Raw genomic sequence first — 27,766 nt, 5'->3', positions numbered from 1 at the left:
AACCTGAAGGAAGCCAGGGAAGCCAGGAGGTGGAGAGGAGGAGGGAGTGTGTCCCAGGCACGGGAGACAGCTATGGGAAAGGTATAGAATAGGGAGATGGGGGGTCTTGTTCAAGAAACAGAAAGGACACCAGTGTGGGCCAATTGGATGAGATGTCAGCAGCCCTCTAGTCCACCCCATACATACCTACAAGTGGTCACCCAGCCTCTGCTAAAAAGACCTGCCGCTGCACTTAGATTCACATCCAGCCTCAGACTGTTACTAGCTGCCTGACTCTGGGCAAGTCACTCGCCTGCTGCCTGCCTCAGTTCCTTCTTCTGTAAAATGAGGGGCCTGGTCTCAGTGACCTCAAGCATAATTTTCCTCCCATGTAACAGCTTTACAGATACTAGAAGACAACTATCACATGCCCCTAAATCTTCTTCTCTCCAGGATCCATGTGCTCCATTTCATCCACCTATCCTTATATTCCTGGACCCGCAGCCCTTCACAATTCTGGTTGATCTCCTCTGGACATTCTCCAGCTTCCCAATATCTTTCTTCATCAGTGATACCCAGAACTGAACAAAATACTCCAGAAGAGATGTGACATGTGCACAGCAGGGACTGTCACCTCACTGTTGTTTGGAAGCCAGCTTCTCCTAACACAGCCCAAGATCACAGCTTTTTTGAATGTCACATCACACTGATGATTCAGTTAATTTCCATCTATGATCAGAACTAAAGAGAGAAAGGGAAAGGGGTGGGAGAGACAGAAGGGGATAGAGAGGAAGAAGAGGGAGCGAGAGGAAGAGAGAATCTGTCTTTGTTCCTTTGACCGGAAGATGAAATTGACTCTTGGTCACATCGTTCCAGTCTGATGACAAAGTGTGACCTGGAGCTCAGATAACAAACTTTGGGCTTCAGTTTCTTCCGTCAAACAGAACAGAAACAGCATTCGCAAATCATTTCTGTCCTTAGAATCCCAGAAGAAGTCTATAGGGTACTTTAAAAGCCTGGGAGTAAAAACACATAGAGTTCTTTCCTAAGCCAACTCTGGATTTCATGGCAGGAATAATAGGAAGAAGGGAAATTCGATCATCTCCTAAATCTCATTTTAGTTCTTCACTCCATGCTCCTCCTCCCACAGGCCTGTCATCAGAGCTGCTCGCTCACAACCAAGGAGACCAATTGGCCAGAGTTTTATTCCCTGTTCTTCATCATTTGGTAAAGACTCTACTAGAATGAGCAACATGGCTAAAAGAGAAGCAAAGGGCTAAAAGAATTTTCAGATCACATAAGTGAAAACTCATCAATTTTCCAAATAAAGGGTAACAGAAAGGCAGGGCCCACATAGTCCATAGAGAACTGGCTTGAGAGTCTAACCTCTGATGCACACTGGCTGTTTGACCCTGGACAAGTCACTTCTCATGCCCCAGGTAATTCTCCAAGATTATAAACTTTGGACCAAGGGAATGTGTCTACAATAATACTAACAAAGAAGAGGTGTCAGGAAGTTGTTCAGTCATTTTTCAGTTGTGTCTGACTCTTCCTGACCCCATTTGGGGTTTTCTTGGCAAAGATACTGGAGTGGTTGGCCATTTCCTTCTCCAGCTCATTTTATGGTTAAATGACTTGCCCAGGGTCACACAGCTAGGAAGTGCCTGAGGCCACATTTGAACTTAGGAAGATGAGTCTTCCTGACTCTAGGCCTAGTACTGTATCCACTGTGCCACCTGAGGAGACCTTTAGTCTCTCTCCCACTATCATCATCATCACCATCACCATCACCATCACCATCACTATCACCATTACCATCACCATCATCATCACCATCGCCATTATCATCACCACCACTGTCATCATCACCACCACCATCATCACCACCATCATCACCACCATCATTATCATCACCACCATCGCCATCACCATCATCACTATCACCATTACCATCATCATCATCACCATCATCATCATCATCTTCACCATCCTTCTCCTCCTCCTCATCACCATCATCATCATCATCGCTAGCATTCATATAGTACTTTAAGGTTCATCAAGAACTTTACAACTATTATCTCATTTGATGCTCACAACAACCCTGGAGGGTAAGTGCCATTCTTCTCCCCATTTTACAGAGGAGGAAACGAAGGCAGAGAGAGGTGAAGTGACTTGGCCAAGGTCACACAGCTTGTAAGTTCCTGAGGCTGGATCTGAACCCGGTTTTCTTGACTCTGGCCCAGCGCTCTATCCACTGATAGGGTCATAAGCATCTCTATATATGAATTTTAGACATAGGCTCGATCATAGGCTCATAGATTTAGAGCTAGAAGGGCCATCGGGTCTACCCTTCTTATTTTACAAACGAGGAAACTGAGTCACACAGATGTAAAGTGATTTGCCCAGGCTTACCAAGCTGTAAAAGACTTTGGGCAGGTCGCATCACCTCTATGTGACTCCACACAGCTCTCAGACATGTATCTACTAATCATAGTTTCACATAGGGATAAAAAAGTAAAACTCCTTTGTGTACTCCTACACAATAACTTATAGGGACACGAAGCCCTTTCCCTCGCCATGAGCCCCAAAGGTAAGTATTGTTATAAGGACCCTGAGTGCAGCTCCGACGGATCCTGGGGTTAATAAGGGACGGTTTGAGCTTGGAACCCAAATCCCAGCTCTTAGGATGCTGAGACCATCTCCAGACAAGCCCGATGTTTCGTTCTATTGTTTCACGCTAGATCACTGCTTCTCTGAATGGCCCTGGCTATTTCTGGCCATCCTCTTGCGCAGAATGTTTATTTTACTTTCTTTGCATAGCGTTATTATCTCCAGAGATACATAGCAGGTCCTCTGGGGAAAGGGGAGGCTGGTAAACAGCAGCATGACTGCAAGTCTAGTCAAAACCACCCAGGCAGTTTTGCAAATTTCCTAGTAGCAAAATCTCAAGAACTAGTGGTAAATTATGAAAGGATCCTGGTTATCAAAGGACCTTGGGTGAGGAACCTGCATCTGAGAGATGGAAAAGGCTCAGGGTCACACATTTAATACATCTCAGAGGCAGGACTGGAACCTTGCTCTTCCAAATCCAACCCTCTAACCACCCCCTGCACTGTCTAGCTGCCTCAACTTAGGAACTTTCAGGTGTGAATATTTATTTCTGGGGGAGCCAATCAGGGTTAAGTGACTTGCCCAGGGTCACACATCTAGCAAGTGTCTGAGGCTGGATTTGAACTCAGGACATCCTGACTCCAGGGCTGGTGCTCTATCCACTGCCTCATGAGCACATTTTTAAAATCCAGTTCCTTCTGGGCCCCAACATGAATTTTCAGTTAGAAGTTTTGTTGCAGGTTTTAAAACCATGGAACAACAAACCCAGCAGCTGGGGCTGGGTTGATGGCCCTACGCTCTCTCCAAACTGCTGTCTATAAACACAACTCCAGAAGATAACATAACTTGTCCCTGTCTCATCCTTTTTAGGCAAACAGAGCTGCCTTCCCCAGCTGGGAGATAAACAGGGGAAGTTTGAGTTTATGCCCTCATTTCAGTCTCATATGCAACATTATTTACCCTAAGAGATTTCACATGGCAAAAGGGAGGAATGGCCTGAGCTCACGGCTCATCTCTGATTTCATTTTTAAAAATACTATCTTGTTTTTATTGATGCCTTTTGCGTCTAAATCACATACATTTCTTTTAAAATTTTAATCGTATTTTCCCCCACTTACATGGAAAAACCATTTTTAACATTCATTTTTAAAAACTTTGACTTTCAAATTCTCTCCCTCCCCCTTCTCTGAGACAGTAAGCAATTTGATATAGGTTATACAATTACATTCATTTCTGAATATAGCATCTGCCCTCCCTCCCAGGCAAGCTATCCTCTCTAACAAAGCTTAAAAAAGAAAGAGAAAAAAAAAACCAAGCAACTTGGTTAAACTAACCAATGCATGCATCTACCGTCCCTGACAATATATGCACTGTTGCACACCTGTGCTCCCCCACCTCCAAAGTGAAGACAGAAAGCCCCTGGGGTCATGTTTGGTGGGGGCTAATTTTGGAAAATTATCTTGAGGAACCTCACACCTGTGCTCCTCAAAACTTTCTGGAGCACAGAACACAGGAAGTTGTGTTGTGTTGTACGGCCAAAGAGAAAGATATTAAAATGTACTGTCGGATCACCTGGAGATGGGTACCCCAGGATACGGATGAAGAAGTAGCTAGAAATCCAAACAGGATTACTTAGGGGAATGTGAAGTAAAGGTCAGGGATGGGGAGGCACTAAGCAAACCTCCCAGCATCAGCTTAGTGAGAAATCAACATTTTTGACTCTGGACTTCTGGAATATCTGGTCTCCTCATGCCTCCCTCCCCAAGCTGAGTTGCTTAATAATAATAATGGCAAGCATTTCTATTATGCTTTATGTTTTTTTAATTTATTTTCTTTTTATTAAATTTTATTAAATAAATGGTATTTATTTATGCTTTCTTTAAGTTTTACAAAGCAATTTATACATATTCTTTGATTTGATCCCCACACCACTGGGAGGTAGATGATATTATTATCTCCTTTAAAGATGAGAAAATCAAGGTTAAGTGACTTGCCCAGGGTCACACAACTAGTAAGTATTTGAAGCTAGACTGGAGCTCAGGTCTTCCTGATGCTTCCTCTGGCACTCACCCTGTCCATTGGGCTACCTTGATGCCATAGAGAACAGTGTCCAGAAGACTATTTCTTTTAGATTGATTTATTCAGTTGCCTCCATTCATAGTCATTTGGGGAGACGCTTGGTTCTAAGGAAGCAAATGAAGCCTCTAACCCCCCTCCTCCCTCCACATTTCCCGGAGAGGATGTTTTTAGCATCCTCCAAATGCAGTTTTACCAACCCATTCTAAAATTTCTGACCAGCCCACAAAACGTGGGCTGGGACTATATTTTCCAATTTAATTAAAAAGTTTCACTTGTCTTTTCTTTTTAGGCTTACTATGGTTTCTTTTTTTAGAAATTCAGCAAGGTAAATTACATAGTGCCTTACACATAAGAGGTTATAATATAATGCATGTCCGGAACAATTCTGGAAACCCTTGTTGTTCCAGGTTCAGTGTGAGGTGTTTTCAGTAATCAAAATTATGCAAATATGGTTTGAGTTTCCATATAGTGCGTTCTCTTTGAACAGAAGAGGCAGGAGCCATAAATCATATAGCAAAGCATTTAATCAGGACACAAAATGGAATCTTTCTCAAAGTATTATGCCTTCGCTCATGTGTGCATGAGTGAGCACACACACATACATGCACACACACACACACCATGTCCATACTGTAAAGGGCATGACTATAGACTTTCGTACAGTAGGATAAGAGAATAGTCATACTTATAGAGATGAGGGAAAGCCTCTAATGCCCCAGTCTCCCAGCAGCAGAGTGTGCTATTAGGGCAGCAAGGTGGTGCAGTGGATAGAGTACCAGGCCTGGAGTTAGCAGGACCTGAGTTCAAATGTGACCTTAGACATTTATTAGCTGTGTGACCCTGGTCAAGTCACTTAACCCTGTTTGCTTCAGTTTCCTCATCCGTAAAATCAGCTGGAGAAGGAAATGGCAAACCCTTCCAGTATCTTTGCCAAGAAAACCCCAAAAGGGGTCATGAAGAGTAGGGCATGACTGGAATGACAAACAACAAATACATACCATTAGGTTATCTCTCTGCCTGCCACTTCATTTATTCTCATATTAATTTTATTGTCTTGAACTTAATTTTCTTAGTAATTAGTAAAATTAAAACTTTTCTCACTAATTAATCATTTGGTTGGACCCCCAACCCAGTTCATTGAATACACCGAAGAAACCTTCTTTGCCAATAGTATTTACCTAATCTCCAAATGTAGGTAAAACTCATAATCTCCTATGGTTAAATAAATTTTAGTTATTGACTAATCAACTTATTAACAATGAAATAAATAATAAAACAAAGACAACTAATCATTTATAATATTGTGACCTTAAGAAATATCACAATAAAAATCAACTCAAACCCTCCTTAAAATAGCAGATGACTCCATTTCTGGGAATGCGATTCCACCATTAAATTCACTCAAGACACCTGTTGAAGTCTCCTGAGAATCTTCTTCATATTTTTCCTCAATATAGGAGTTAATTTCAGTGTCTCAGGAAATGGAATGTTAGGGGTCCTTTTTCTTTCTCTTTTTTCATCCATTACAAGTAACAATTTCTCTAAAATGCATTGGAAATGCCACTTTCTTAGACACTTCAAAGAAATCTCTTAATAACATTTCTTCATAAAATAACAGGATAGTTCTAATAAGATAGAACTTTCTCCTTTTTGTCTTCAGATTCTTCATAGATATTCATAGATCAAAGTTAAACCACAAGCACTCCTAGACTCCACAGGGACAAACACCTCATAAAAAACATGTTTTTTTATTTTGTTTTGTTCAGTCACTTTTTAGTCATGACCAATTCTTTGTGACCCCATTTGGGGTTTTCTTGGCAAAGATATGGAGTGGTTTGCCATTTCTTTCTCCAGCTCATTTTACAGATGAGGAAACTGAGGCAAACAGGGTGAAGTGACTTGCCCAGAGTCACACAACTAGTAAGTGTCTGAGGCTGGATTTGAACTCAGGTGTTGCTGATTCTCCAGGCCCAGAACTCTATCTGCTGTGTAATCTAGCTGCTCAAGTTATAGAATGGTCGTTAATACTATTAATTCCAGACTGTCAACTCAAATTGCTTCCCTATTCTCCAACATTCCACTTGGCTTTTAAAGGTACAGCAAAAGTATCTATAGTCTCTGCGGGAGAATCTAATGAAACAGGGGGGAAGGAAGGAAGGAAAGAAGGAAGAAGGGAAGGAAGGAAGGAAGATTAAGAGAGGGAGGGAGGGAAGGGAGGGAGAAAGGAAGGAAGGAAAGAAGGAAGGAAAAAAGAAAGGAAGGAAGGAAGGAAGAAGGGATGGAAGAAAGGAAGGGAAGGAAGGAGGAAGGAAGGGAGGAGAGGAGAAAAGGAAGGAAGAGAGGGAGGAATAAAGGAAGGGAGGAATAAAGGAAGGGAGGAATAAAGGAAGGGAGGAAAGGTAGATCAAACCCAGACTACTGGTAGAACAAACTGCCCAGCCTTGATGGCACTCAGTAGGGAGCCTTGTCCTTGGAGTCCTGCACAACCAGATGCACGATTTGTTTGGCCCCACAGGTAAGTCTGTCCCTCACTACCAGTGTACTCTCTATATGTGCCCATTCTTACCACTGACATTATGTGTACTTGTGGGAGAGTGTGCCCAAGGATTATAAAAAGAATGCTCCGTACCACTGCTCTTACCATGACATCAGAGTAAATCTCGTTGATTTGAGCTAATTCATCGAATTATGTGCTTATTTTCATTTCCCCTTTCCCTTCCTATCATGCCCCCCACCCCAGCTGAGATTCAAGGAGACACTTAATAATACTAGAGGAGGAGACAGCAAGGCAGCCCAGTAGCTAGAGTCATGAGTGATAGGGTCAGGAAGACCTGAATTCAAATCCAGCCTCTGACACTTAATAGCTGTGTGGCCTGGTGAAAAATGAAGATAAAAACAGCACCTACCTCCCAGGGTAGATCAAATAAGATAATATTTGTAAAGTGCCTGGCCCATAGCAAGCATTATAGGAATCTTGGCTACTATCATTGCCCCCGCTTCTTTATAGATGCATAATGAACATCGTCTTGTCCTGAATGTTTCCTGTCACCTTTGTCCATGCTCATAGATTTAGAGCTGGAAGGAGCTTTAGAAACCATCTAGTTCAACCCCATCATGTGATGGATGGGAGGAGGAGAGCGGTGACTCCCCCACAGGTAAATAAGGGGGAGAGCTATGATTTGAACCCAGGTCCTCAAATTCAAAATCCATGACTCCATTGCTTCTCAATGGACAGAGCTAAAAACAAATCATACTGAAGAAACTAAGAGCAAGTCTATATGCTAACGAGCACTGATTCCCTCCTTTGGGTGACTGGAGACATAGGAATGGGTTCTGCATTTATTTTGGTCTGGATCTCTACTGTATTAGAAACTCCAAATACAGAAACTCCTCTCAATGGTGTCATCGGGACTCAACTGCAGAGTCTCATTATCGAAGAATCACGTGGAGGCCCTGAGAGGTCATACAGCCGGTAGCTCTCAGTGGTCTTCCTGACTCCAAGGCACATCCTCTAAGGGTGGGCTTTGCCCTGTGGAGAAAAAGGCAGAGGTTCAGTTTTACTTGAAAAATAGGGATAGAATCTAGACCTGTAATTTTACTGGTATAGGGAACTCCCAAGGGAGGAAGCCTGCTACACAGGCTGGTTGGCACATTCTCTGCAGTTTTTGTTTTAGAGCAAGAGTGTCAAATTCAAATAGAAAAGAAAGCCACTAATTCATACATAAGGATCCCTGGGGGCCACATATTGACTTTATTTTAAACAGTATTATCTGTGTTTTATTGGATTTTGATTTATTTTGCTAAATATTTCCCAATTACATTTTAATTTGGTTCTTGCTGGTGGTGTTTGACATCTCTGATTTAGAGAATTGCCCAGAACATTGAGAAGCTAAGTGATTTTCCTAGCCTCACATAGCCCATATGTATCGAAGGTGGGACTTGAACCCAAGTCTTTCTGCCTTTAAAGGCAGCTATTTAGCCACAAACCACAGTACTTGAAGGACTATATTTTTAAAAATAAATTTGACTAATTTTCCCTCCAGGGAAGCTATAGAATTTTGATGCTGGATTGTCTCCTAAAAAAGACTAAGAGAATATAGCTATTGCCAAAGACAGACATACAGGTCTATAAATCTCCCTGCTCTCTCCCTCCTTCCTACCACAGGGAGATGGGGATTCTGGGAACTGTTTCTCCCCGAGGTGCTTTTTCACAGAACCTTGTCTAGTGAGGAAGTAAAGGCCCCCTGTCTTAGAGAGTGTCCTGGAAGAGATACCCACTCTGGATAGAAGGGCTCACAGCTGGCACAGCTGCATGTGAGGCGTATTTGGAGACCAGAATGATAAAAAGCCTTATCAAATCTTCACCATCCAGGGCCAATAAGGCACAGGATCAGAAGACTGCCCTTGGCTACCCTGGGAAATATTTCCACCAAGAGAGGCTGTTATCCTGATCTTTGGGGGGCCATTTGCTTCCTATCTTCTTCTCATGCATCTGGTCTTAACCCCTTAGTTCCTGGAACCTCTTTTTCTTCTTTCGTTGTTTTGCATTCCTAGAATTGAGAGACGAACAACTTGTGTCTTACCCCTGGAACATTAAAGATCACTTAGTCTAGCTCCCTAGTTTTATAGATGAGGAAACCGAGGCCCCTTCAGACAAAGTATCTCGCCCAAGGTCAGAATCACGGAATCTCTGAGCTAGAAGGGACCTCGAGGTCATTTAATCCAATAATTAAATCTTCTCTGCAAAATACTGAACAAAAGGGAGATCCTTCCACTTCCCTGGGCAGGCCAAACCACCTTGAGATAACTCTCACAATTAGGAAATTTTCCCCTCTACAAAATTCTTTCCTCTGGGACCTCTTCCCATACTCTTCATACGCTTGAAGGCAGTCACCATGTCTCAGTTAAATCTTCCTTTCGCTAAGGCAAATATCTCTTGTTCCTTCGACAGACACCTACATGGCACGAACCCGAGATCTTTCATCGTCTTGGTGACCTTCCTCGGGATATTGTCATCTGTCCTTCCTAAAATGTGTTAACCCAAACTGCAGGCCATGCTCCAGATGTGATCCGACCAGGACAGAATACAGTGAGATTATGATCTCCCTAGTTCTGGATACTATGCCACTTTTAATGCAGTCTAAGATCCCACTGTTTTGTTTTGTTTTTGGTTTTTGGCTTCTGTATTACAATGTTGACTCATAGTGTGTTTCAGTCCACTAAAATCCTTACATGTTTTACAGACAAACTAGTTATCTATCCAAGCTTAGCCTATATATTCATTCTCCTGATGAAGCTGATTTCTTGAACCTAACTCTGAAATTCTACATTTGTCTCTGCTAAATTTCATCTTATGAGATTTAGCGCAATATTCTTTTCCAGATTCTGATTCGGTCATCCAATGCGTTAGCCATCCATATGAGTTCCATGATAAGCATGACATCTATGTCTTCATCCAAGACTTCGATTAAAATGAGAGGCAGGACAGGGCAGACAACCAATCCCTGAGACACTCCCCTCATGGAAGATGGAAACCCCTCAGAGCCACGCCAAGGAAGAAAACCTGGAGAAGCTTTGCAGATCCCAGGCTTAAGATTCCGTGCTTTTGCTGAAAGAGTATGATGCTACTTTGTCAGCCTGGAAGAGGAACAGATAGAGCCCCCAGTAGAGAGGCAGCCCCACTCATCGTTAAATTGTTGGATAGACTGTTCCCGAGAGACCAAAGATACCAAGGCTGTAGTTCAGAGTTGGGAGTTGCCCCCAGGCATATATATCTCTGCATGGGCCTCTCTGATATTCTCTAAGATTGTGTTCACTCATTCCCCAGGGACACTGTGCGCATCAATGGGAGTGTGTCTCCAGTCTGTAGGTCTAATATTATATCATTATTCTTGCTTTGCTTTCTGTCTAGTCCATGTTTTCGATTAAGTTAATGGAGATCAGCTGGGTGTGGTGGTATATGCCTATAATCCCGGTTCCTGGGGTGGCTGAAACTGGTGGATCTCTTGAGCTCCAGAGTTCTGAGTCGCAGTGGGCTAAAAGCTGATCAGTATCTGCACTAAATTTGGCATCAATAAAGTGGTGCAGGGGGCCACTGTTCCCTTAAGAAGGGTCCAGGTCAGAAACAGAACTGGTCATGGCTCCCATGCAGATCAGTAGTGGGATTAGACTTGTGAGTGGCCTCTACGTTTTCAACCAAGGCAAAACAGGGAGATCTACACTTAGAAATATGTAAAGAAAATAAAATTAATAGAATTCAGCTGGGTGACTTGTGAAATGGGAAACACAACAGTGGGGGCTCATGATCCAGAATGTACGGTTCGCCATCAGGATGATCACTGAGACCCTGACAAAATGCATTTGAGCTGTGAGTCCACTCCCTCTGGGAACCTCCCAGCCTGCCCACATTTAAATGAAGATGGGGGTGATTGAGCCAACCATGATAATATTCACTTTTCCTAACACAGTAACTGGAAAATAACCCATAAAATGCAGTACATAAAATAAAATTGGTACCATACGAAATATTTTGTTTGCTGTACGGTATTTATGGTAGTGTAGATTTTGTGTAATGAAAAGTAAATATTGCCTGAAATAATTTTTTTTATTGTTATTGAGATGTTAGTACAAAAGGTCATAGCATTCGAGGGAATTACTAGTGAGAAAAAATGTTTTGCATGTTGCCAATTTTATTTTGTGTATTGCATTTTATACACTATTTCCTGGTTACTGTGTTAGGAAAAGTGCATATTATCAGAATTAATGTTTTTTTCATAAAGAATTGTATGCAGAAGAGTGTATTTTCCATAATCTCTACCAAACGATTAAAGTTTTTGCTGTCTGAAGGTACCCAACCCCCTGTTTCCCCATCAACATTCACGTTTTTTAGTTTTGCACCATTTTCTAGGAATGTTATCCTGTGAATGTTGAGGATTAATTGTAGGTGCTTGTTAATTAATTTGTTGATTGCTCTGATCCTCCTAACTTAGCAGTACTCTTTTCTTCCCCAAACTACCTTGTAACTTATTTATTTGTGTACATGAGAACATAAGCTTCCCAATGGCGGAGACTAGTGTTTATCTTTGTATCCTCATGTGCCACAAACACACTAGGTGTGAAATAAATGATTCTTAAGTAGGACTAAATAATATTGAGTTGAATAGCCATGTACCATCCTCTCAGAGTTGAGTTAGTTGGGTAAAATAATAAATTGCCCTGATCTCACTTCTTCTGGCTACGAACAACGGCAACAAAAACAACTCACACACGGACAAGATTTTGGAGTAGAAAGAGCATTGGAAGTAAGGTGCTGGACCTGAGGTCAAGACCCAAACCTGATACTTACCAGCTATGACCGTGGGCCAGTCCTGCCCTGCCACCCTCCTAGGATTGTTTTGAGGAAAGGCCTTGGAAGGACACCAGGAAAATGTAACACCTTGGGAAAACGTCCTGGATTTGGATCTAACCCCAGCCCTGACCCTTACTGCCTGTGTGAGCTTGAGCAGATCACATCCATTTTGAGTTTCTTTCTCCTTGGGTGTAATATAAAGACTAAATAACCTCTTGAACTCCCTACTAGTTGCAAATCTCAGATAATGGGTTTCTGTGGGTGTCAGCCCCTTTCGGGCAAAGGCTCTGTCTTTTTAAGTCATGGGTCCCAGTATCCAGCGGACTTTAAACCCTTAACAAAGAGATGTTTGCTGAAAACTGAATTGAATTACATGGTCAAGCCTGACATTAGTAGGAGGGTTTTTTGTTTTTTGAAATGAGGCTCTTTACGGTTAGTTATTTACAAAGGACTTGACATATATTCTATATGCACATCACAAAGCCAGGTGCCACCAGGGGGTTCCTGAATTTAAGGAGCTTACAAATCACATGTACCAGGAAAGCGGTATCAGGTGGCTTTTAAGCATGCATTCCCTCCTTCCCTTCCCCCTCTTTCCCTTCCTCTCTCCGTCCTTGCTCCCTTCCTTCCTTCTCTCTTTCCCTCTCTTCCTTCTTTCCTTCCCTCCTCCCTTTCTCCTTCTTTCCCCTCTCCCCTTTCTTCTTTCTTTCCTTCTTCTCTCACTCCTTTCCTCCCTCTCTTTTATTCCTTTCCTCTTTTCCTTCCTCCACTTCTCCCTTCCTCCCTTTCTTCCTCCTCCCCTTCTTCCTTCTCTCCTGCCTTTCCTCCCTCCCTTTTTCTTTCTTCCCTTTCTTTCTTCCTTCCTCCTTTCTTCCCTCTCTCCCTTCTTCCTCTCCTTCCTCTCTTTTCTCCTTCCCTCCTTCCAAATTTGCTTTAAAAATGAGTGAGCAATGATAGAATTTCCCTTTGAAAATTTTTACAGTGAACAGACCTCATTGCTGTCATAGACACTGCGAAATAGAAAGAAAAAAGAGGCAGTCTTTTGCTTTATCTCCCCCTAGATAGAGGAGAAATCCACATTCTGGGGGATGCAGGGGGAGACAAGCTTCTGACATTCCCCAGCCCTGCCTAAGAAATAAAGGCAGGGGGTAGGAAGGGAGAGGGTTGATAGAGAACAACTGCCTTGGAAATCTTGACCTGCCTAGTGGGCAGGAAGAAGGAAAACCCAGCCTCCTTTGAACGGCATTAATGGATGCCTTCCACCCCAACCCTCACATCAGTACTTTGGGACAAAGTCTGGTTGGTCTCATAAGCTTCCCAAGGGCAGAGACCCTTGAGGGTTGTTATATCCATGAGGCCCAGGTTGTTGGGGAATTAAATTCACCACTACCTCACAGTTGCTGGTAGAATTGTCTGCTCCAGACCAACATAATAACCCAAAGGGAGGCATACCATGATGGGCTGGGAGGTAATTCAAAAGTCATCTAGTCCAACCCTCTCCCTTTACAGATGAGAACACTGAGTCAGGTTGAAGTGACTAGCCCAAGGTCACACGGAGAGTACATGGCAGAGTCAGAATTTGAACCCAAACCTTCCAACTCCATATCCATATCCTCCGGAGAGGTAACAAACTGCTGGCTCTAGAGAAAAACTTGCATTACCCTCTACCACAACTAGGTGGTGCAGTGGAGAGAGCACTAGATCTGTGATAGCAAAGATGTGAGTTCAAATCCAGCCTGGCTGTGTGACCCTGCTCAAGTCACTTAACCTCTGCCTGCCTCAGGTTCCTAATCTGCAAAAATGGGGCTAGTAATAGCATTTACTTCTCAGTGCTGTTGTGAGGATAAACTGAGATAATATTTGTAAAGTGTTTTGCAAACCACAGAGTGCTAAAAGAATGCCAACTATGGTGATGATGGTAATCAAATGAGAAAATGATTGTAAAGGCTTAAGGTCCTATGTATGTTAGATTTTTACTGGGGTCCAGACCTGTGATTTCATCCATCTAGTGAATTCCCAGTAAAGAATCTACCATTTCAGGACTACACCAATTCTGAAAATTTTAGTCCTAGTTGCCTAAGGCACTGAGTGGTTAAATGACTTGTCCATAGCTATACTACCAGTATAATGCCCCAAGCTATCATTATTATTATTTATTTTAATGTGCATTTTAATTTTAATTTTTATATAATATTTTATTTTTCTCTAATTGTATGATAAAACAATTTTCAAACTTCAAAAAAAAAGTTTTGAGTTCCGAATTCTATCCCTCCCTCCTTCCCTCCTTTCCCCCCTCCCTGAGCCGGTAAATATTTCACTATAGTTTGTACATGAGCAATCATTAACACACATTTTTTAAAAATTTGAGTTCCAAATTCTTCCTCTAGCCCTTCCCCCACCCATTGAGAAGGCAAGCAATATGATATCAATTATTCATGAGAAGTCAAGCAAAATATATTTCCATATTACCAAGCTTTTATTATTATTATTAAAGAGTAAAAGAATCAACAAGAAACCCTAGTTTCCTGAACCACTTTCCCTGTTGGACTCAGTTGCACACACCTGAATGCTTATTTCTTTAGTTTCTTCTCCGTTTGTTTACTTTCTCTGAATTATCCTTCCCTAAACACACACACACACACACACACACACACACACACACGTGCATACACACGTGCATACACACGTGCTTACACACACCCTCTTCCTGTCACCAGCCACTTGGAGGCCATCAAAATGGCGCATGTCCCAACTCATCATCTCCACAGGAAGGTACCCTTGGTCAAAGGTTCCACTTGCTTACAAAGCAATAACATTTTGACAAATACCCAGCCCCATCCTACCTTTCCAGTCTTATTACGTTACTCCTCTTCCGACACACTGTGGTTTAGCCAAACGGGACTTCTTACTTGCTGTTGGTACCACATGGCCCTCCATCTCTACGCTTTTGCACTGGCTATGCCCATGCCTGGAATGCATTCCCTCCTCACCTCTCCCTCTGGGAACTCCTAGTCCAGAAGCACCCCCTTCCACATGCAGTCTTTCCTGATCCCCCAACTCCCAGTGCCCTCCCAACAAAGTTATCTTGTTTTTATTTTGAATATATGTTGTATATGCCTATTTGTACACCTGTTGTCTCCCTTCACTAGGTCACAAGCTCCTTGAGGGCAGGGATCTTTGTCTTGGTACCCCACCCCTGATTGTTGACTGAATGATTGACCAGGAGGATTCTGGAGTGTGATGAGAGCAGCACTGGACCGTCAGACCTTTAGCATTTGGAAACTACATCAGAACCATCAAGGTTCTAAACCTGGGAGCCCAGCATCACAGTTTTAGGGATGACCTGAGTTACAGGCAGTGGTGTGCTGGTCGATGTTCAACAAGTTGCCCATTGGGGGGAACATTGTATGCAGGAAACACTTTTAAGTTTATTCTGCAGTATTCACAATTTCCCCATCACTTTCTTAAGTCTAGAAAAATCAACAAAACAATAAATTCAGCCCTGACTTGTAACATTTATCAATTTCTGAGGTGTAGATGTTCACATTGAAAATTTAACAATCAGCTTTTGGGAGTCAGCTTGAGCACACCCCTGGGCAAGTGGTTTTCTTTTCTTGTATTAAGTGCAGCTGACTGTAATGAAGAAATGGAAAGTGACTAGTGCATTTGGTTTAAAGTAAAGCTTTTTAATCTGGGGTCTTTGGTTTTTAAGAAATATTTTGTTAACAATTTCAGTATAATTACTTTTTTTGAAAACATGTATTTTATTTTATCTAAAATATTATTCAGAGAAAAGGTCTATAGACTTTGCCTGACTGCCAAAAGGGTCCATGACACCCCAAAAATTAAGACGCCAGGGCTTAGAGACAGAAAGACTCAGCTTTGAATTCTGCTTTGGACATTTCCTGTCTGTGTGACCCTGGGCAGGTCATTGTAACCTCTCTGAGACTTAACTTCCTTCTCTGCAAAATGGGGAGACAAATAGCATCCATCTTACATGTTTATTGTGATGTTATTAAGAGTTCATGGATGGACAGTGCTTTGCACACTTTAAAGCGCTATGTAAAAGTCAACCGGCTGCTACTATTGTTAAACCACCTCCCATGCTCTTTACAAGTCTAGCTTAGATCTCCTAGGGGTCAGTGAGTGGCCATGAACCCTTGCAGCTGGGAAAACTGGCTGAGCCAGAGCCCAGGTCCAACTGCCACTGAAAGCTCACATCCCCCTGAGTTCCAGATGGTTCCCCAATCAAGCATAAGGGAGGTGAAGACAAGTCCTGCCCAACTATCAGGAGTGTATCTGACTCAGGGCCAGATGGCTGCAGGCTGCCTTTCTCTGTAGATGTAAATATGGTGCATTGCTAGTGCCAGACTCTTTGGAACATCTCTCTGAGTCAGGGATACCCTTTGTCTTCACTTGTTTGTTAATGAGAGTGCTCTTATAACCACTTCCTTACCCAGAAGGGCTAGTGCTTTGGGCAGCTCATTCGCTCATTCATTACAAGGTTCACAAGGCATCTCAAGAGCCCATCAGTTTCCACCCTTTATGACATATCTTTCTCAACACAAGCTCTTGGTGAAAAAGAGCACATTGGAGAAACCCAAGATAAAATGGTTTCCAAGGCCCATTCAAAATGGTGAGATGAAAAAGCAGATGTGTCAGTCACCTACAGAAAATCTCCTTGGTCACTTACTACTTTTACCAGGCTGTATGGTTTAGTGGGAGAGGTGTTGGATTTCATGTCTTTGCCCTCCCTAGCCCTGTTGCTGGAATTTATTCCCTTCCCTCTGCCGCCTGGCTTCCCTGGCCGCCTTCCAGGCTGTCTCTTCCCTCCTCTCCTCCCCATGAGTGCCTTCTCTCTGAGATTACCTCCCATTTACACAGCATATGTCTTGTAAGGATGTCGAGAGTCTCCTGCCATTAGAATGTGAGCTCCTTGAAGAGGAGAACAATATTTTTGCTTTATCTTCGATCCCCAGATCTTAGGACAAAAACTGACACATATTAAGTGCTTAAGAAATGCTCATAGACTGACTGCCTTAGAATCAGTGTCCTAGAGTTCAAATCCTGACTCTTGCATACCACACCCCCTTAATTCAATTCAAGTGAACAAGCAAGTATTAAGTGCCTACTGTGTGCCTGGCACTGTGATGGGTGCTCAGGATGGAAATAGAGCTAAGCTTGTGATTTCACTGGTATAAGGAGAAAACTTACTCTACAAATGCAGACTTGCTTCTTCTCCACAAATTTTGGCCTTAGCATTACCTGAGGTAGTGAGAGATTCAGTGACTTGCCCAGGGTCACACAGCCTGTATGTACCAGGCACAGGATTTGAACCCAAGTCTTCCCAACTCCCAGGCATCTGGTTCACCCCATCCTCAGGCATTGGAGGTACAATGACAGAGTAAACCAGTCCTTGTTCAAGGAGCTTATGCTACGCTTCATCTTTTCAAGACTCAGTTTTCCTCATCCCCTTCCCCTTGAGAACCTCTCAAATAAGAGGTAGCTATGGGGTCCATCTCCTCCCTCCAAGTCTTTGCAAAGGCTGTAGCTGTGCCTAGGATGCCCTCTCTCCTCATCTCTGCCATTTATAATCCCTCACTCCTCTCCAAGCTCAGTTCAAGAGCCGTCTCCCACTTACATGAAGCCATTCCATTAGTGCCCCACCTCCAAAATTATTTTCTACGTATGTTATATTTATATGTGTGGAATTTCCCTAACTGAATATAAGCCCCATGAGGGCAGGGAATGTTTCATTTTTGTCTGTATATGCCCAGTACCTAGCGCAGAGTTTGGCAAGTCATAAGTGAAGAAGACATTCTTGTTGACTGTGTTGTATAGTGGAGAGAGCTCCGGCTCTATGGTGAGAGAACCTGGGTTCAAGTCCTGATACTACCTGTGTGACTTTGGGGCAGTCACTTAATCTCCTGGGCCTCGGTTTCCTCACCTGTAAAACGAGAGGGCTGGACAGGATGTCCTCTAAGGATCCCTTCCAGCTCTCCAACTGTGGTCTCTCTGATTGATCGGTCCAACAAAAAGTCTTAGATTCGAGTATTCATCATCATCATGATTAGTCCAAGTTTTCTTCTTGCCCCCCTTCTCTCCTCCCCACCCACACCAAGGGAAAGCCGACTGAACTGCTCCTTCCTACTTCCACACATCCTTCAGGTTGTGTATTACCCCTCACGGCTTCTATCGCCCTGCAAAACTACCCTTCCTATTCATTCTAACAGACGACATGGGAACATAAAAATGCTGGAGTGAGAAAGGAGGGAAAGGTTATGGGTTCTGTTTCCCAGGCTCCCTTCTTCCCCTGGCTCTGGGTTATTGTCTCTGACTCCCTCCAATGTCACTAAAGGCATCCAGTCTCTTCTATGCTCAAGGGCCTCAGACAGGCCAGACCCATGAGCACAACTTTGGGAGGGAATGACCTCTATTATAATAAGCCATTAACTTTCTTCTCTGCCGGTTATGACAGATCATAATTGCCAACAAATGGCTGAAGAACCCCCACGCCAGCAAAAAGTGGAGGAATATTCAAGAACTGATGTCAACAACTAGAGTTAAGGCTGGCCCTTACATGCACAGGGAGCCTAGAGCCGTCCCACAGGGTAGGGTTAGGGTTGCTATTTAGGCTGCTCTTGGAATGAAAGGTGCTCTTGGGCTTTACCAGTTGATTAAAGGAGTTACCATCTCAGTGACACGAAATCCAGAGGCTGCCGGTAATGGCCTTTGGACAGAGGCTGCCTGGCCCCGGGCCCAAGAAGCAGGGCTGGATTTCAAAAGCACAGCTTATGGACTTGCTGTGTTTATAGATGCTTCTCTTCCCCGACAAGTGCTGGAGGAGAATTGCAAAAGTTCATTGTCTCATGCTGTGTTTTCCAAAATTCAAACTCCTTTCCAGGACAAAATATGCCTCTTTCTACAGGCTTGTACTTCAAGGAGTCCAGCTGAGGACAAGGAGAGTATCTTCAGAATCAATAGCCAATGACAGCTGGTTATGTAATAAATCATGGAATTACTGGCTCCCTGTTGGGGATCCAGAATGTATATTTTCATTTTGGAAAGTTTAAGCCACAAAATCTGAGTTTCTCCATGGCTGGGCAGAGTTCCTTGAACAAAGGGTCTTCCTTCCCTAGCTCAGTGGAAAATCCTGTAGGCTCCTAGGATAGATATCTGCAGGGCTTCCAGACCACTGTCTCAGCTGAAGCCAGTAATTGGGCTCCTGAAATAACAAAAACAGAATTGCTGATTGCCTAAGGCTTTATGACAGTACAGTGTCACACTTGGGAAAAGTCAGGACTTATGTTGTTTCCATCTATTTCTTTGGAAAGTCTTGAGGTCAGCCCCCCCCCTTTCCCTCCCTTCTTTGTGGAGGTGGGACTCCATCTCCCACTATGGGAGTGGAACATTGCATGAGTAGCCATTCTCCATGATGTTTTTCTCTTTCTTATTTTTGGTTACAAGGGATGACTTGAAGGGGAGGGGAGGAGGGTGGTATATATTCAGAAACAGAGGTGCTATAAAACAAAAGATATCCATAAAAATTAAAAAGAAGAGAAAATGGGAAAGGAAAAGATGGGGGGCATGGGGGGAGAATCAATGCCTGAGGTCAGAGCTGGCAAATCACAACAGAAAAGTGTTTGGGATTCAGGGTTCAAGGCTCATAGATTTATTGCAAGATGGGCCCTTCAAGGGCATCTAGTCCAACATACTGAGGATAAATTGAGGTCAGCAAGGAAAAGTCAGGACAACATAAAGCCTATTTTAAAAGCTACATTGAAAAAAAGAGGACGGAGGAAAGGATAGGGCCATTGTGAATGTTATGTGGAGCTGTGTCAAGACAGGCATAGCTTCAAAAACTAAGGAGGTGATAGTCCTGCCATGTCCTGCCCTGGTCAGACCACATCTGGAAAACTGGGTTTTGTTTTGGGCTTGTTTTAGGATTTGACATTGTTAAGCTGCAAAGAGTGAAGAGCAGAGGTATCGCACCGATGAAGGACTTTGAGACTGTGCCATATAAACAGGGGATGTATAGCCTGGGAAGAGAAGACTCAGGAGAGACATGAGAGCTGCCTTAAATATCTGAAGGGCTATCCTGGGGAGGAGGGATTATTCTTGTCCTGCTTGACCTCAGGGGACAGACCCAGGAGCCATGAGCGGAGGTTACAGAAAGCCAACTTTAGGCCTGATGCCAGGAAAAACGTCCTAATAAGTCGAGCTGTCCAGATGTGGAATGCACTCACACTGGGAGGGCGCCTGGGTCTCTACCACCGAAGGGCTTCAAGTAGAGGAGAGGTGACCATTTGACAGATATCTCATAGTACAGATTCCTTTCAGGTGGGTTACATTACATGGCCACGGAGGTTCCTTCTAACTCTAAGATTCTGTGATTCTGGAATTAATTAATTAATTAAATTAGAGATCATCTGATCCAACTCTATTATTTTGCGGATGAGGAAACCAAAGGTGTTATTAAGTGACTTTCCTTTTTTTAGGAAAAAAATAATTTTATTGACATCTTTTGTTTTTACATCACCAGTTTCTCCCAGCATTCCTTGGCTTAGTGGTGTAGTGTAGCCAATCTGAACCAATGCAAACATTTTTCCCTCACAGAATCAGTTGTTAAACATTCACCAGAATACTTCTTCCTCCATCTTACCCCTCCAAGAAAGCTATCCCGTATAACAGAGACTATTTTGAAAAGAAAAAAAAATAAAAAAGGAAGAAGAAACAACCCAGCAAAATCAATCAATGCATCAAAAAAGTCTGAAAATATATACAATCTGCTGCAGCAGTGGACCTCCCACTTCTGCAAAGGAGTCGGGTAGAGGAACATCTTTTCTTGCCTCTTCTTTTTAGGTGTTGTTGTTCAGTCATTTCAGTCATGTCTGAATCCCATTTGGGGTTTTCTTGGCAGAGGTGTTAGAGTGGTTTGCCATTTCCTTCTCGAACTCATTTTACAGATGAGGAAACTGAGGCAAACAGGGTGAAGTGACTTGCCCAGGGTCACACGGCTAGGCAGTGTCTGAAGCTGGATTTGAACTCAGGAGGATGAGCCTTCCTTGACTCCAGCCCTAGCACCACCCTGCTGACCTGTCTCTTCTTCGGGATCATGCTTGTTCTTTGTAATTTCTCAACATTCGCTTTTGACGGATAGCTTTGTGGTTGTCCTTTGCGCTGACATTGTTGAAGTCTACTGTTCTCTTGGTCCTGCTTACTTCACTTTGCATCCAATGTGTGAATCTTTCCACGCTTCTTGTATTCATCACACTGGTCATTTCCTGCAGCAATTCCATCACATTCGTGAACCACAATTTGTTTGGCCATTCCCCCATCAATGGTCATCCAGTTATTTTCCACCACAAAAAGTGCAGATATAAATATTTTGGTATATGTAAAGATTGTTAAGAGACTTCCCTAATGATATATAGGGAGCAGTGCCAAAGCTTGAATTTGAACCCAAGCCTCTTGACTCAGAACCCCTACATCTGGATCCTTACATCAGGAACTCTTATAAGAAGTAATCATTACTAATAATTAGTATTCAACTCAATAGATACATTATCACATTTGTTCTAAAAGTTTTTTTATTAGTTGCTTAATTATTAATAACAACTGACATTGAAACGAGATTTTACAGTTTTCAAAGTAATTTTATATACGCAGCCTTAAAGCCTTCCTAGACTTGAACTTCACATGCATTGTCTTATGTAAGCCTCTAGACGACCCTATGAAGTAGATACAGGTATTATTTTCCATTTTATGGATGAAGAAATGAATGACCAGAGAAGTTATGTGGCTTGTACATGGTCAGAGCTAGGTGTCAGAGACAAGATTTGAATCTGGATCTTCCTGTCATCATTTGCAGCATACTATCTGTTACATCGGGCAGCTAGCTGGTGCAGTGGATAGAGCACTAGGCTTGAAGTCAGGAAGACTCATCTCAATTCAAATCCAGCCTCAGACACTTCCTAGCTGTGTGACCCTGGGCAAGTCACTTTACCCTGTTTGCCTCAGTTTCCTCATCTGTAAAATGAGCTGGAGAAGGAAAGGGCAAACCGCTCCAGTACCTTTGCTAAGAAAACCCCAAATGGGGTCATGAAGAGTTGGACACGACTGAACAACATCTATTACTTTATCGTGCCAATGTTTGCTACAGCTGACCTCCATTTTCACCCGCAAACATAGGTTGTAATGATGGGGAATCTTACTGAGGCAATAACCAGGCTTCAGTATTTCACTAAGATATGATTTGGTCCTTCTGGGAGAGGCAAAAGTCTAAAACCATTCAATGTAAGAAGAGTTCTCTTGACCTTGGATTTCCCCGGGTTACGGGAAGAAGGTTTACATTCCTGGAATATTTAGTTAAGAATTCTATAGTAAGGCAGAGGAGATCCCTATTGGATGATTCCATCAGAGGGACTCAAACCCCAGTTAAAATGCAGTGGCCATCTTCACGTTTACAAACAGAAGGGTCATCATCTCCATTCACTGTGCCAGGCCATAGTTCAAAAAGCCCCATATTTCAGAGAGGATGATATTCCACTGTCTTGTGGGAGAGTTGACATCTTTGAAACTTGGGTCTGCAGAGACAGCACAGAAGGATTTATTTCTCTGGTTTTTGTTCCACATTCTATGTTTATCTGTTGGAGACCACCGATGCGTAACTGCAGCTTCCCACACAGGACCGTCAGCAAAAAAGGGGCACATTAGGGGCTTATTAAACCAAAGTCATTTGGGAGGCACCTCTGGGCTGTGGGGAGGGGGTCAAGAAGAGACCAGAGGGGCAGGGGCCTAAACAGCTTTTTTTCTGCATAGAGCTTTCCTCCAGTGGGTGAAGAATGTCCTGCCCTCCTCCAGGCCTCCTCCCCAGCCTGCCTCCTTACCCATAAACAAAACAGAAACAGCTGGTGTGAGGGAAGGAGAGGTAGGCAAGACTGTCCCCTGAGCCTGGACCTTGACATCCGCAGCTGAGCGAAGCTTTTGTTTTTTGAAAGTTTTATTGATATCTCTTATTTGTACATCCCATTCATTTCCAAACATACCCCCTTCCTACTCCCCTGCCCAGCTAGCCTTCTCCCACAACAAAGTTTAAAAAGGAAAAGAATAGCTCAGTAAAATTGATGTCACCTGGAACCAAGTGCAACATTTGAAACCCATAGCCCCCACCTCTCCAATTTTCTAAGACAGATGCATTTTCTCTAATCCGGGCCCAAGACTGATCAGTAGAGCTAACAGGGCGCTCAATTTTGTTTGGTGCTCTTTCTGATATAATGTAGCTCTTTGAGGGAAGGTACTGTTTCATTTTTGTCTGTTGTCTTCGCATCATTTTTGTCTTTGTATCACATAGTGTCCGGCAAATAATAATAATAATAATAAGATGATGGTGATGATGATGAAGGAGGAGGAGGAAAGGAGGAGGAAGAAGAAAAGAAGGAGGAGGAAGAGGAGGAGGAGAAGGAGGAGGAGGAGGAGGAGGAGGAGGAGGAGGAGGAGGAGGAGGAGGAGAAGGAGAAGGAGAAGAAGAAATCCTTTTATTCTTTTCTTTTCTCCTGTGGACTCCAACACCTACTTTCTGCTGCTCCTATCCCTCATTCTTCCACCTGAGATGCTCTTCTACCGGGCCTACTGCAGGATAAGATGTACTGATGTTCCCTTGTTTCCTAATGGAGTTTTCTAAGAGTGCTCACTGTGAGAGACTGTGGGGAAACGTACCAAGTGGAAAATAAAAACAATATTTTTAAAGAGAGAGGGAGATAAAAAGTTCCAACAAGTCTGTAGGGGAAAACCTATATTAATATTATCCTTAGTCTGCATTGGAATATGAATAGTGCTTGACTTGACCTTTCCTCCCTCACTGACTCATCTTCTGATCACTGACCCTGCACAAGCCCCCTGTCTCTCTTTCTATTCCTAGGACTGATGCCCATGACTTTCCTACACCCCTGAGAGCCTCACGTACTTCTATCTAGATCCCAGACACCTTAGGGGAAGGGATAAAACAAGGTTGCCAAAGAAAAGTCGCAGTAGTGCAATGGACAGAATATTCCATATGGAGTTAGATGAAAATCTGAATTTGAATCCTGCATCTGTCACTTCCTCCCTATGTAATCTTGGGGAAATCATTTCATCTCATGAAGTCAGCTTCCCCAATAAAGGAAGAAAAGAAGAAAGAGAGGGAAGAGGAAAGAAAGAGAGAGGAGAGGAAGAAAGGAAGGAAGGAAAAAAGGAAGGAAGGAAAGAAGGAAGGAAAGGAAAGGAAAGGAAAGGAGAAGAGAGGAGAGGAGAGGAGAGGAGAGGAGAGGAGAGGAGAGGAGAGGAGAGGAGAGGAGAGGAGAGGAGAGGAGAGGAGAGGAGAGGAGAGGAGAGGAGAGGAGGGGAGGGGAGAGGAGGGGAGGGGAGGGGAGAGGAGAGGAGAGGAGAGGAGAGGAGGGGAGGGGAGGGGAGGGGAGGGGAGGGGAGGGGAGGAGGCCTTACTCTGTGCCAAGCACTGTACTGGGGATATAAATACAAAATAGTTCCTGCCCTCCAGGAGCTTCCATTCTAATAGGGGGAAGCAATGACCAGAGAAGCATACTTTTGTTTGTAAAGTTGTAGGGATGTGGGGTTGAGCCATATGGGAACAGATTGGCACACCCTTCCAGTAGTCAATATTATGGTTCTACACCTGGAAAGATGGATGACAGATGGGAGGCAGAGGGTACATCCAAGGCATAGTAGCTAGTATCAGGATGACTGCGGTTGAATTATATGACTTTTAAATCCCTTTCCAGATTGAAATCTATGCTTCTAGAAAATTCTATAATAGAAGACTCTTATCATAATGCTGGCATGAGAGTCAAAGGGACTTTAAAACAGAATGACAGATTCAAAGGGATGACTCCAAGAGACATTTTGGAAAGAGATGATAGGTCATTTAAAAGAAGATAATCATTTTAGCCATGAGAAGGAGGGAATTTCTCCCAAGAACACAAGGTAGAAAGAGAACAGAAAGGGAAAGAATTGAGCCGTGGGCAATGCCAAAGTAGGAACTGGAAGGAAAAAGAGCAGTCAGAGAGAACAGTGGGGGAGAAGAACCAGGAATACTGTGTCCCATACCAAAGGAATGAGAGTTTCGATGAGACGATGGTAACAGAGACTAAAAGAGAGATAAAGGAAGGTAAAGAGCAAGAAAAAAACCCCACCACTCAATTTGGCCTTGAAAGGATCACTGGTGAACTTTGAAAGAGTAGCTTCAGTGGAGTGATGGGGGAAGCCAGATTGCACATGCTGCCAATGTAGATCTAATCAGGAATTTTGGAGAAGCCACAAGGACTGTGTTCTGCAGTATTATTTTTGTTTCTTCTAGTCTTGGAACATGCCATTCAGTCCTGGCACCGGAGGAGTTTGGACTCCAGAAAATCCCCAAAGGACTGTGTTGCACATGGTGAGACATAAAGAAATACAGAAGCCAATGGAAAAGTGATGTGGGCCATGCTATTATGTAATCTCGTGGAAGAGTCCCTTTGCTGTGGTGCATTGTGGGAGCCAACTACAAACACATCTGTGATTGAGGAGCCCACAAGGACAGGCAAGGAGGGAGGTATTTATCAGCTGGGTTTGTTTATGAGGGGGGAAAAAAGATTACGAACTTGTAAATCTCCCAACCTTGAACTGGCCTGGCTTAAACATCTAACTTAATTGGAAAACAGCAGGTGGGAATTCTCAAGGGTCAATGATGTTGTAATGAGTAACACCTGCAGTTTCAAGAGACGAGGAGAAGAGCTAGAGGCCAGGACGGGGAAGGGATGAGGATAGGAATTCCTCCAAACAGAACCTCAGCGTTTGGAGAGTCTTTAGAGACAATAGGACAAATGTTTTCCCTCATGCCTACTATCTCTCCTATTTTGTTTAGAGTCTGGGGTGGGAGTGGCTATAGATAGGTCTGTGAAGTCATCAGTTTAAAGAATTCCCAGTGTGCAGAAAGCCTCTCCAGGGCTGGGCATCAACAACTCATCTTTAAGTCATAGAGGGGCTTATTTGGGCACACTAAGAGGTCACACAGCTCAGTAACTCCTCAAGGCAGGATTTGGTGCCCCGGTCTTCCTGACTTCAAAGCCAGCATTCTACCCACTGTGCTACCCTGACTCTCAATTTCCCCAAGTCAACACAAGATTACAGGATCTCAGTGTTGAAAGGGACCCCAAAGACCACATAATGCAACTCATACTTGTACAAGAATCCCCACTACAGTGGTCCCACAAAGTGGCAATCCAGACTTCAGTGGAAGAAGAGGAACCCGTTCCCTCCCAAAGCAGCTCCTTCCACTTCTGGATAATTCTAATAGCTAAGAAGTTTCTCTCAGACTCCTCTATTTGCTTATGTTTCCCTTGATTTAAAAACACCAGTGAGGTTGTCATCTACGGAGATGACACTTTACAAAGAGCTAGCCTTTTTCCACTCATCTGAGCCTCAAAATCCTTCAAACCTGGGAGATTTAATTACTAGTGGTTCACATCTGACCCATCTCCACTCTCATTGCAACCACCCTAATTCAGAGATTTGTCTTCTACCTAGACTTTTAGTTTAGCCCCTTAACTGATCTTCTCTCTAATTCAACCTGGGCACAATGGCCCAAGGGATCTTCCTAATGTACCACTTTCATTACATCACTCACACATTTCATTATTGTTGTTCAGTCATGTCTGGCTCTTCACGACCCGATGGACCATCGCACGCCAGGCCCTTCTATCCTCCACTATCCTTCAAAGTCTGTCCAAGTTCATGTTCATTGTTCCCATGACACTATCTATCCATCTCATCCTCTGCCATCCCCTTTTCCTTTGGTTTTCAGTCTTTCCCAACAGCAGCGACTTTTCCAGTGAGTCCCATCTTCTCATTATGTGGCTGAAGTTTTTAAGTTTCAGTTTCAGTATTTTACCTTCCAGTAAATAGCCTGAATTAATTTCCTTAAGTATTGACCGATTTGATCTCCTTGCTGTCCAAGGGACTCTCAAAAATCTTCTCTAGCACCACAATTCAAAAGCGTTGATTCTGCGGGGCTCAGCTTTCCTTATAGTCCAACTCTCACATCCACACACTGCTACTGAAAAAACCGTATCTTTGACTACACAAACCTTTGTGGACAAAGTGATGTCTCTGCTTTTTAGTATGGTGTCCATCTTCAATGGGTCCCCATTATCGGCCAGTGTGTATGTGCGTGTGTGTGTGTGTGTGTGTGTGTGCTCCTGATCCTGACATTCCATGCCCTCCATAATGAGAATCAAATCAACCTTTTCTTCTTAGAGTATCACAGAACTGACAACTTCAAGCTGAAAGGAACCTGAGAGGCTACGAAGTCCAAACCCCTCATTTTACAGATGAGGACTTTGAAGCCCTTGCCCAATGAGGATTTGAAGTCAGGTTCCCTCACTCTGAATCCAACACTTTCCATCATCTATGGCTTCCTGCTTCACATCACTCTCCTTCTACAGTCTCATCAAGCACGACCACTCTTCATAACCCACTCTCATTCTGCCATCTCCCAAGGCTTAGAATGGGCCCTCCTCAACATTCTTCCCCCAAGAAAGACCCAACCCAGTTACTACCTCTTTTGTGAGGTCTTCCCTGATACCCCTGTCCCTTGGTGGCCGTATGAGTATAGAGAAAATGTCCGATGTAAGAGATACTACTTAAGTAAAATTGAAAAAACTTGGCAATTGATGAGATGTGTAAAATAAGGATGCAATGAATAGCCTTGGCATCTTC

This window comes from Trichosurus vulpecula, chromosome 4 (assembly GCF_011100635.1).
Source record: "Trichosurus vulpecula isolate mTriVul1 chromosome 4, mTriVul1.pri, whole genome shotgun sequence".
NCBI lineage: Eukaryota > Metazoa > Chordata > Mammalia > Diprotodontia > Phalangeridae > Trichosurus > Trichosurus vulpecula.
This window is presented reverse-complemented; position numbering follows the sequence as displayed.